Here is a 10533-nt window from a genome sequence, read left to right on the forward strand (position 1 = left end):
CTAGGAGCTGATATGCACAAAAAGCTGGCTTACAAGCACTTACTGGGCGTCTGCATATAACTGAGAACAGTTAACCAATAAACCCGGGCTCCTCAATTACCCGTGTACACAGTTAAACATTCACATCTCTAGTCCAGATACCTACGCTCAAGACTGAACTAAATATTATCTAGACTGGGGTGGGAGACAAAATGAGGTGCAGGATCTGGCCTGCCACCTGCACTGTCTTGTGGACCAAAGAGAGCCCTGGGAAGGATTCCTGCCTTGTGTGTTCCTGCACCCCACTGAAAATACCTGGGGGGGCCCATGCCCTCTGGGAACCCCAGGGGGAGGGCCCGGCTCATCAGTTCTGGGTGTACACGGTTACACTTTCACTTCCTAGGCCAGGTCCCTGCACCTGTGACAGGACTAAGTATTGCCTGGGGGGAATGGGGTCCGGGTGGTGGATATGACTCCCAAACCTGCCAGATCTGGTCAGCTGCCAGCACCGGCACCGGCTCGGGGTCCAAACGCGCCTTGGCCAGGCTCCCTGCCTCCTGCGCGTGTGCAGCCCTGCCTCGGGTCCCAGCCCCAAACCCTCTGGGGGCTGTTGGGCTGCTCCTCCAGGCAGCTCCTGGTCAGAAGCTCCCAGCCAGAGCCGGCTCCTGGCCCCCAGACTCTGCTCCCCACATTGCACCAGGTCACAGCCCCGCCTGCGCCCCGCCCCGCCCCCTCCTGCAGCTCAAAGCCCCGCCCCGCCCCGGGTCTAAAGCCGCGCACGGAGGCTTCGGAGCAGGGTCGGCAGCCTGGGGCCCGCGCGGGAGCCCGACGCGGCGATTTCGAAGCTCGCGCCCCGCCCCCGCAGCAGGCAGCCCGCGCAGGCGCAGCAGCGGACGGGACAAAACGCCCCGCGCTGCCTGGATCGGGCCACGAGGCAGCCGCAGCCCCCAGGCAGCCCCGCCCCCCCCGCGTGTCCCGCCTCTGCGGGGCCCTTTGTTTCACGCGCATTGCTCCCGCCCCCAGCCCAAGCCCATTGGCCGGAGCAGGACAATGGCAGCTGCGACAAACACCAATCAGCGCTGCCCTCAGGCTTTTAATCCCGGAGCGCATGGCCAAGCAGCTCTTGTCGGAGAAACGGGTCCAGCTGCGCGTCTCGCTGGTGAGTGTCCGGCTCCAGCCCAGCCCCTCCCCCCCAGCCCGCGTCCAGCCCCCCAGCCCCTCCCCGTCCAGCCCCCCAGCCCCTCCTTTCGCTTCTCCCTTGCCCCCCCAACTTCCTTTCCCCAGTTCTCTGCCCCCCAATTCCCTCCCTCTGCTCCCCCAGACCCTGGGTCGCCCTCCAAACCTGGGCAGACTCCCACGAGCACCCTGCTCCTCCTACTTCTCTCTTCCCCCCCCACCCCCCATCCTCCTATCCAGGCAGCCACCTACACCCTGTTACTGCTCCCGGCCAGACAACTGCTCCTGCACCCTATTTCCCCTCCAGATTCTGCATCCCTCTCTCGCTCACTGGCAGCCTGGTCCCACACACCGGCCCCTTACTTTTGGCCCCCACCCCAGAGCCAGAAGCCAAAATCCACTAGCTTTGGAACCTCCAAAGAGTTAATCTTGAATCTCCTCCCCCTGTCACCTCCACTGGCCATAAGGCTGGAGTATCAGGGGAGTGAGGTGTCTCAAGTGGGGACCACCTCTGTGAGAGTTGTGGGTTTCTGGAGGGGGGGGGGTTGTTTGGTTTTTTGCTGCTCACTTGTATGGTCCCCAACTGATATCTTTTTTCCTATGGGGCAGTGGCTCCTAACTGGAAAAAAAGGTTTCCTACCCCTGCCACAGATAGACACAGTGTTGAAACATTTTGCTTTATTTAAAAATGATGCCTGGCCAGCAAGCCCCCAATAGGGGCCCAGCCCCCATCTGAATGCAGTACCATAAAACTCCTGCACCCCCAAACACTCCAAACCTGTGCCCTGAGGCCATCGTACATCCAACCCCCTTGACCTGAGCTCCTGGTACACCCCAATCCAAACTCCTGCACCCCCATATGTCCAACCCTTGCCGTAAGATTGACCGAAGACCGCTGACTGCAGGAGTGAGGCTGGATTTGACCAGTTACGATGTCAATGTCAAAGAGATGTGCAAAAAGGTGCTAATAGCAGAAGTCCCATGAAATGGTCTGTGAGTACAATGTTTCATTTATGCTGCTATTCCTCATGTCAATGATCAATAATATTGAGTCCTATATTTTCAGTCATGCAAATGAGCATTCTTATATGGCTCTTTGTTGACCAGTTGCTCTGAAATTTCATGTAGTTTGGCTCTTTTTTTAAAACAGTTGCCGACCCCTGCTTAGAGAGCGCACTTTTAAAGGCTGTGAATGACAGATAACACATTGGGGGCGGTCTGCAAGCGCTTTGGACAGCAAGCTAACTGAGTCAATGGTGTAATATGCCTGCAGAAAACCAAACCTCAGTGTTGTAAGCAAGAAGTGTGCTGTATTCCATGTAATCCTGAACTGGAGCCCTGGGAGAGAAGCCTGAAACATGACAAGAGGCGCTGAGCCTACATAAGTTTGCTAGATCTGGTATTAGGGTTTGACAATACAGCTACGTCTACACTACAGGCTTCTTGCGCAAGAACTGTTCTGCGGAAGAGTTCTTGTGCGAAGGGTCTTCCACAAGAGCGTGTCCACGCTGCCATGGGCTCTTGCGCAAGAGATGTGCTTTTGCGGAAGAGTGTCCGTGGCAGTGTGGACGCTCTCTTGCGCAAGAAAGCTCTGATGGCCATTAGAGCCATAGGGCTTTCTTGTGCAAGAAAATTATGTTGCCTGTCTACACTGCCTTCTTGCAGAAGAGCTGTAGCACCAAGGGGCTTATTCCTCATGGGGAGAGGAATAACTCTTCTGGAAGAAGCTTTGTTTTTGGACCCTATAATGTAAATTTACTTGTGCAAGAATGCACGTGCAGTCTAGACACCCTGCAGTGTAGCTGTAGCCTAGCTGTTTACTACACTTCATACTGTGTAACTGCTCCCTGTAGGACTGTGCTACATTTGGTAGCAATGTCTTAGTTTGTTACTGTCAGACATGTTAGTAACTGCGAGCAGTAGCACAGTCCTATAAGCAGCTTTTCTATACAAAGGACTGTTTAGAACGGCTACCTCCAGTAGCAATATCTTACAAGAGCAGTTCCTTACCCCTGCCAGTCAGAAAGTGATCCCAGTAGTTCATTCCTACAGATTGAAATATTTTATTAAGGAAATGTACACTTGTCATGTGTTTTGCTCCTGAAACAATAGGGGATCTGGGAGAGGCTTGGGTTGGGGGAGGGTTACAGGGATTGAGGGTACATGATGCATATGATCAGTCACACAGTGCCCCAGATGAGTGCATGCAAACAACGAACACATGTAACTGGATTGTGTTAAATCATGTACAAATGTGATTTCCATTGTCTACAAAATAGAAGCACCCGGATGCACAAGCTGTAGTAGAAGTAGGTTGGAAAAGTAAAATGCATTAATATTCCATTGGGTGATAGGTGTAGAACTGAGTGTGTGGGGGGAGGGGGGGGGAGGGGGGGGAAAAATTACAAGAGGCTGGTTCTAAGATTGACAAGTTATAGAATCATAGCACACAAGAACTGGAAGGGACTTCAAAAGGTCATTCAGTCTAGTCCCCTGCCCTTGTGGCAGGACCAGGCACAGTCAAGATCCTCCCTGACAGGTGTCTGTCTAACCGGCTCTTAAATGTGTCTACACCTGTGCATCAAGGAGATTGCGGCGGTGGGTTGTGGGTCTGTGCAGCTGCAAGGTGGGAATCCACAGGTGGCAGGTTGGTGCTCCCTCTGTGCCTCCTGGGTGATGTGGGGCCATGCCGAGCAAACGGGGCTCTTGGGGATTTCGTGATCGGTTCCTCCTGGAGTGCAGGGCATATGTGCTGATGGGTGCTGGCGGGGTGTGGCCTTCTTTGGGAGCGTTAGGGATGGACCTGGAGCCTGGGCGGGTGTAGTCCAACTGGCGAAGGCTCTGTTGGTTGTAGGCATTGCTGTCCATGCTGCTACAGTCGTGGTGGTGAGCCGGTCTGGAGGTGATGGCGGGTCTCCCAGTTGGTTCTGGTCCTGTGCTGGATCTGCTGCTCGTGGGCTGGGGGAAGGGAAGGGGCCGGGAGCGCAAGAGCCGGGTAGAATGGTCCTGCAGGCCAGAATTGGCCCGTGGACCGCACTTTGCTAACCTCTGGCCTATCACCATGATGGAAATGTTGACTGACTGGAATTTTCACAAGAATCCTGATTCTTAAGCAGACTATGGCATGCGTTTCTGATACAATTCTGTGTTTCTTACCACCCTGCAATCCTCGCTTTCCTTTTCACAACCGACAAGGCTGCAGTATATGCAGTAGTCCTCCACGCTTTCTGAAAAAAATCAATATATGCTGATTATGTTATGACTAATGCTCAGTGCAAATCCTGAGTTAATTATTGTCAATGTTTTAATCCAGTCACTGGTTTGAACATATTTTTTCTTGTGTCCTATTTTCTCACAGTTTTACTTTACTGCATCGGGATATAAAAATATCCAATTTTATTTAACTGGTCTATCAATAGCAACTCTTCACCCCATCCTAATTTTTTTGGTACTTAAACATACTATTGATGAATAGTCACCATTACAGAACCAAACGCTTGAGACCCCCCACTTTAGGGGTATTAAGATAACCAGAATTATGTTAGTAACAGACAGTTATCTTATGTGCCTAATGAGTCTATAGTACACGGGAGAATGTTATTACCTGACTCCTTCATTAGAACAATTGCTAGTTGTCTTCTAAACTCAGTATTAGCCTCTTGTGATGTTTCTACTGAACTGATGTCTTTCTGCTGCAAATACACTTCTGCCAACTAAGAATGCTATTTAGAAAATGTATAATAATTACCAGAAGTGAAAGTGGGCCGGGCCAGCATGCCGGTAAGAACTGGCCACGGTTCCGGCCCGTACATGGCTGACCCTAACAGTGCTGCTGTGGCAGTGCTTTATGCTTTCACGTCGCTGCCCCCTTTACGTCTCCCCGCATCTGCAGCCCTGCCGTAGGGAATCTGGCCCCCAGCCCCGCGCCGTCCGCCTAAGACCCCACCCTTTCTGAGGGCTCAGAACCTACCCCACACACCTTGGCAAGGATGGTGGCGCGGTGCACACCAGTAATCTTCAGCATTTACTTTCACCCCTCAATTACACACAAATAACAAATGATAGTGGCAATTTGGTATTCAAAACCTTCAAGATGAGTGCTCCGCAGTTGTGGCCATCGCTTTGTCTATTGCGCTGAACAATTTTACTCTTCCAATCAGATGGGGAGTTGCTCATTAATCATTTGAAGTTATCTGAAACTTTTACAGAGTACTTAGTGGACTGTGTAAATGAGCTTTACTTTCTTCTTTTTTACAGTTTCTGTACAGATACAAATCCTTTCTATCTCTATTTACTTAATTGCCATGACTTATTGCTCCATTTTACATATATAGATATATACACGCGCACACACACTTGCTTCCATATTGCTGTTTTTACTCTCTACTGTGAAGGGCTGTCGAGTGTATAAGGAGTTGGGTGGGAGCGCTCTCCCTGGACAGGAGGCCTAATGGTTTTTAAGAGGTGGAACTATAAGTTAGGGAGATTGGGCACCCCACCGTGTGCCTTACACTAATATCCCCAATGGATTATTGGGGAAAGGTATATGCGTGAGACCCTTTGAATGGGCAGAGCTTTGGCTCTCCCGGGGCCTGACCCTTGTCAGGGTTTTGTCCCAATTGAGTGAGTGGGTAGGTATTTGGGAACCGCACATGGCGGTAAGGCCAATGCTTCCTCCGTTCCCTCTTGGCGTGGTTAGGGTGATTGAACGCCCCACCGTGTACCCTATTTCTAGTATCCCCAATAGGTTATCGGGGAAAGATATCTGTGTGAGACCCCATGGGGTGGGAAAAGAAAGGGGGGGGGAACATGGAAACCCCCCAAAAAACCCTCCCCTGGTGTCCAATGACACTGAGTCCTTAAAACTTGCTTGTCCCTCGGCGTCCTCTTCTTCCGCTTTCTTGTCCTCTGGAGCTATGGGAAGCGTTTTTTTCGCTTAGCCCTTGGAGAGAGGGGGAGCAGTAGAAAAACCAACACCGCCTCCTCCCCCCCCCCCCATAGAAATTCTCTCCTGGTGTCAAGTGACAGAGTCCTTTTTGTCCCACGGCTTCCTCTTCTGCCACATCCTTGTCCTCTCTGGGTTTCCTACTGCAGCTGCCGGAGGGGGAAGAGGCGCTTGGGCTAAGTTGCCTCTGGAGGGGCCCCTGTCGGACCCCCATAGCAAGTGACAGCCATTTAGACTCGCTGTGGCCAGCGGGGTTGCAGTTCAAAGGCCAGTTGAAGCAATCCAAGCACCAAGGCCCAGTTTCAAAGTCCGAGGGGTAAAGTCCTGACTAGTATCAAAGTCCCAGAGTCAGTCGGGTCCCGCGGCGTCCTCTTCTTCTTCATCCCTGTCCTCTGGCACGTTTGTGGACTGCACTCAGGGGTGGGCCACGAACTCAGTCTTGTGGGAGGGGGAAAAAGAAGGGGGAAGGAGGTGGACCGGAGACCCCCCCCACACACAAAAAAAACCTTCCATTGTCCCGTGCGGTTTAGCTGTCCTGTGTGTCCTGGTATTGGCGGGTGGCCCTTGATGTTCTCCCTGTAAATATCACGGGACCACCGGATGGTGTCTGAGACCATCAGCCGTCTCATGAGGCCGGCGTACCTCTTCCCGATGCCACAAGCTTCCAGCACCGGCTCGTTCTATGGGTCCCATGAGCCCAGTGCCCTCATGAGCAGGGTGTAGATCTTGACGGAATAGCCCCTTACCCTCAGGGTGTCCGCCAGGGGTGTGTACTTCACGATCTTCCTGAGACGGGCTGCCCGAAACGCCGCCGACCGGTTCTAGAAGGGGACGGATATGTCCATCGTGATGATCTTTTTCGCCTCCTCGTTGGTGATGAGGATGTCCGGCCGGAGGAGGCTTTTTCCGCCCGGGACGGCGGAGTCCTGCGTAACGGTGCCCAAGGTCGGAGGCAGGGCCTTGACTATGCAGGCCTGGATGGCAATGTGGCACAGTACCCATGCCCTCGAGTGTGCTTGACAGCCGCAGAGGACGTGGGGCAGGGTCTCGTCGTAGCCACAGGGTCTGCACCGTTTGTCCCGGCCGCCAAAGCAGGCGGCTCTCTTCAGGGGGACTCAGTTGAGGCGGGCCCTGTGGACGAAGCGCCAGTCGGCGAAGCGGGTGAAGCTCCGCTCCAGAAAGGAAGTGGTTTCTGGCGGCCCACTTGCTGGATACCTCGAAAACCTACCCCTGGTCTGGCTGCTTTAGGCTTCCTCTTCAGGTTCTCGGCGTAGAGGCAGCAGAGTGTGGACTTCAGGACACTCTCCAATAGTTTCCGGGCGGGCGGCGTGACGACCGTGTTCTGTTGGGAGTTGATGCGCGGGATCAGGATGCCCATCTCTTCCCGCTCTTCCGCCCAGGTCCAGCGGCAGCCAATCCTGTTCCCCAGGTGGCAGCGCAAGACCAGAGGGAGGACAATTCTCCCCCTTGCCTGCCTAGGTGGTTCTTGAGGGAACCGTTGAGGAAGGCGACGATGTCCTGTGGAGCGGGGGCCCTGGCGGCACGCTTGCTGACGGTCTCTTTCAGGGCAGCATTCGCGATGGTCGGCACTCTGCGGTCTGGGCACGTCAGGAGACGAAGGTGTGGGTCACCGTTGCGATATCGCACGGGTCTCCCATGCGTGGGACGTTGGCACCCCCTTGCCTGTGCGAGATGTAGATTATGTCCGAGCTAGCCCTTTGGGGGAGGTAGAGCCACTTCCGGGCCAGATGCCTGATGGCGCGGTCTGTCTTGGTCAGGGGACCCTTGGCAACGGCCGAGCCCCTGAGGGCGAAGGGGATGCGGGGAACGAGGAAAGTGTTTAGGGCATTGATTTTCTGCCGGGGGGCGAATAGGGAGCCATCTATTTTCTTGGCGTCCTCGAGAATCCTGTCGATGGTTTCCGACGGGGTCTGTCGGACGCGGATGCCGGTCGCTGTGCCGAGGTGTAGGTAAGACTCACCGTCGGCCAGAGGGGTCATGGTCTCCCCCTGGATCCGGAACTGCGTCGGCCTTACCGGGGCGCCGGTATCGCCGGAGATGTGCAGGGAGGCGCACTTCCTGGCATGGAAGCACAGGCTCATCCAGTCGGCCGCGCAGCTGGCGACCTCCAGACGGTCTCGCCTGGCTGAGTGGATGGCTGATTGCAATACGAAGTTATGCTCATAGCACCCCTCTCAGGACAGGAAGCCTTTCTGGGAGGTGCTGATGATCCCTCCCTCTATTGCCCAGTCTGTGATCCTTGCAGCGAGGCAGCTGGTGTAGAATTTGTAGAGGGTGCTTGAGAGGGAGATGGGCCTCCAGTTACCTGCGTCGTCCCTGCCTCCTTTTTTATATGAGAGGACTGTCATGGATTCCTTCCAGACCTTGGGGGTGCGTTGGAACTTCTTGCACAGGTTGTAGATGTCTGTGAGCACCAGGCAGCTGGGGTCGCGCTTTGTCAGGAGTTGGTAGCTGATGCCGTCTTTCCCTGGGGCGGTGTTTGAGGTTCTCCTAAGTCGAGCGTAGATCTCTGAGGGGGCAAAGTCCGACTCCAGGGATTCCGACAGCGCTACTCGTGGCAGCCGGGGTAGGCACTCTGGGCGGGGTGTGGTGTTATGGGTGTCATCGGCAAAGACGTTTGTGAAGTATTCATGTAGACGTGGGGTAGGGATGGAGCAGAAGTCTGGGTTCTCCTGAAGGACCTCTCTCATCGCCTTGGGACGGCTGGCTCTATAGAGGCGTTGGAGGCGAGTAGCGGCAGCCGGGTGGTCCGCTGCGACCGCCACGCGAACGCCGATCAGGGGACCCGAGCACCGAGCAAAGCAAGATGACGAGAAGACCGAACCCCTGACACAGGTGTACTGTCTGTTCATAACTTTATTAAACCTACTGCGGCTTAAACTGATAAGAACAGATTGACTTTATTGAGATAATGTTTGACAAACAAACGGTAAACATGCATTTAGTGGCTTACAAGCAAATGAGTACGTCCGGGGTCGGGTTTGGGGTTAGGGTGAGACCCGCTGGTGGGGTATCCCTGTCGTCCGGGATGCCGGTCGTGCCCCTGGCGTGGGGAGTACAGAGTATACGTAGATCCCGTGGGACGATGGGGGGGAGTTACGGTGTTCTCTTGTTGAGGAACCCGGAGGTAGTAATGGGGGAGGCGTGGAGGCCCCCGGACGTGAATAAGAGGTGGTTGGGTGAAGGTCGGTGAAGCGTATAAGGTGTTGGGTCGGGACGCTTTCCCTGCATAGGGGTCTGAAGGGTTTGAGTTGCTGTAATTGTAAACTTTAGGGAGATGGAGCGCCCCACCGTGTGCCCTAGTCTAGCATCCCCGCTGGATTGCTGGGGAAAGGTATGAGAGCGACCCTTTGGATGGGCAGAGCTTTGGCTCTCCCAGGGTCTGGTCCATGTCATGGTTGCGGCTTGGTACGGTTAGGGTGAGCGAACCCCCTACCGCGTCCTGTGCCGACATCCCCAATGGGATTGTGGGGGAGGGGTATGTGCGTGGGACCCCGTTGGTGGGCAGAGCTCGGCTCTCCCGGGGTCCGACGCTTGTCAGGGTTGCGGCTGGGCACGGTTAGGGTGAGTGAACCCCCTACCGTGCCCTGTGTTGGTATCCCCGATGGGTTGTGGGGAAGAGATAGGTGTGCGGGACCTCGTGGGTGGGCAGAGCCTGGCTCTCCCGGGGTCCGACCCTTGTCAGGGTTTTTGCTGGGGGGCTCAGGGGTCCCTGAGCGTGTCCCAATGGACAGAGTGGAGAGATGGTGTGCACTGGAGATTGCACGTCTCGGGAGGGCCGATGGGCCCTTGGTTCCCTTTTCAGGGTATGTGGGGGGCGGTTGTAACTTAGCCCCTGGGGAGGGAAAAAAGGGGGGAATGTGGGAGACCCCCCTGGAAAAAACCCTCCCCTGGTGTCCCACGACACCGAGTCCTTAGTCCTTCTATGTCCCTCGCCGTCCTCTTCTTCAGCTCCCTTGTCCTCTGAAACGGTCTTTAGGCATTGTCCTTGGGGGGAGAGGGGGAGCGGTAGCAGAACCAGCGCCCCCAAACAAGCCCTCCCCTGGTGTCAAGTGACACCGAGTCCTTTTTCGTCCCTCGGCTTCCTCTTCCGCCCCATCCTTTGTCCTCTCTGGCCTCGTTGCTGCGTCTGCCGGGGATGGGGGCCCCCGGGGGGGGTAAACTACCCATAGAGGGGCCCCTATTGTCCCCTGTGGCGAGCGACAGTCAACTGGTCCCGCTGTAGCTAGCGGGGCATATAGTCCAGAGGCCCATTGAAATAGTCCGAGCACCAAGGTTTGGTCTTAGAGTCTCAAAGTCCGAGAAGGTAGAATCCAGGGTCGAAAAAAGGTCCAATTTCAAAGTCCCAAAAACTTTCAAAGTCCAAGAACAAAGGTCCAGTTCCAAAGTCTGAAGTTCAAGGGAGCAAAGTC

General features: G+C 54.8%; 1 pseudogene; it reads right to left on the minus strand.

Annotated features, from left to right (window-relative positions):
* Nucleotides 1-6607: 6607 nt before the first annotated feature.
* Nucleotides 6608-8584, minus strand: LOC142823250 (uncharacterized protein T26G10.4-like; annotated as a pseudogene).
* Between the last annotated feature and the right edge of the window lie 1949 nt (nucleotides 8585-10533).

Source organism: Pelodiscus sinensis, chromosome 32 (genome assembly GCF_049634645.1).
Source record: "Pelodiscus sinensis isolate JC-2024 chromosome 32, ASM4963464v1, whole genome shotgun sequence".
In the NCBI taxonomy this organism is placed as follows: Eukaryota; Metazoa; Chordata; order Testudines; family Trionychidae; genus Pelodiscus; species Pelodiscus sinensis.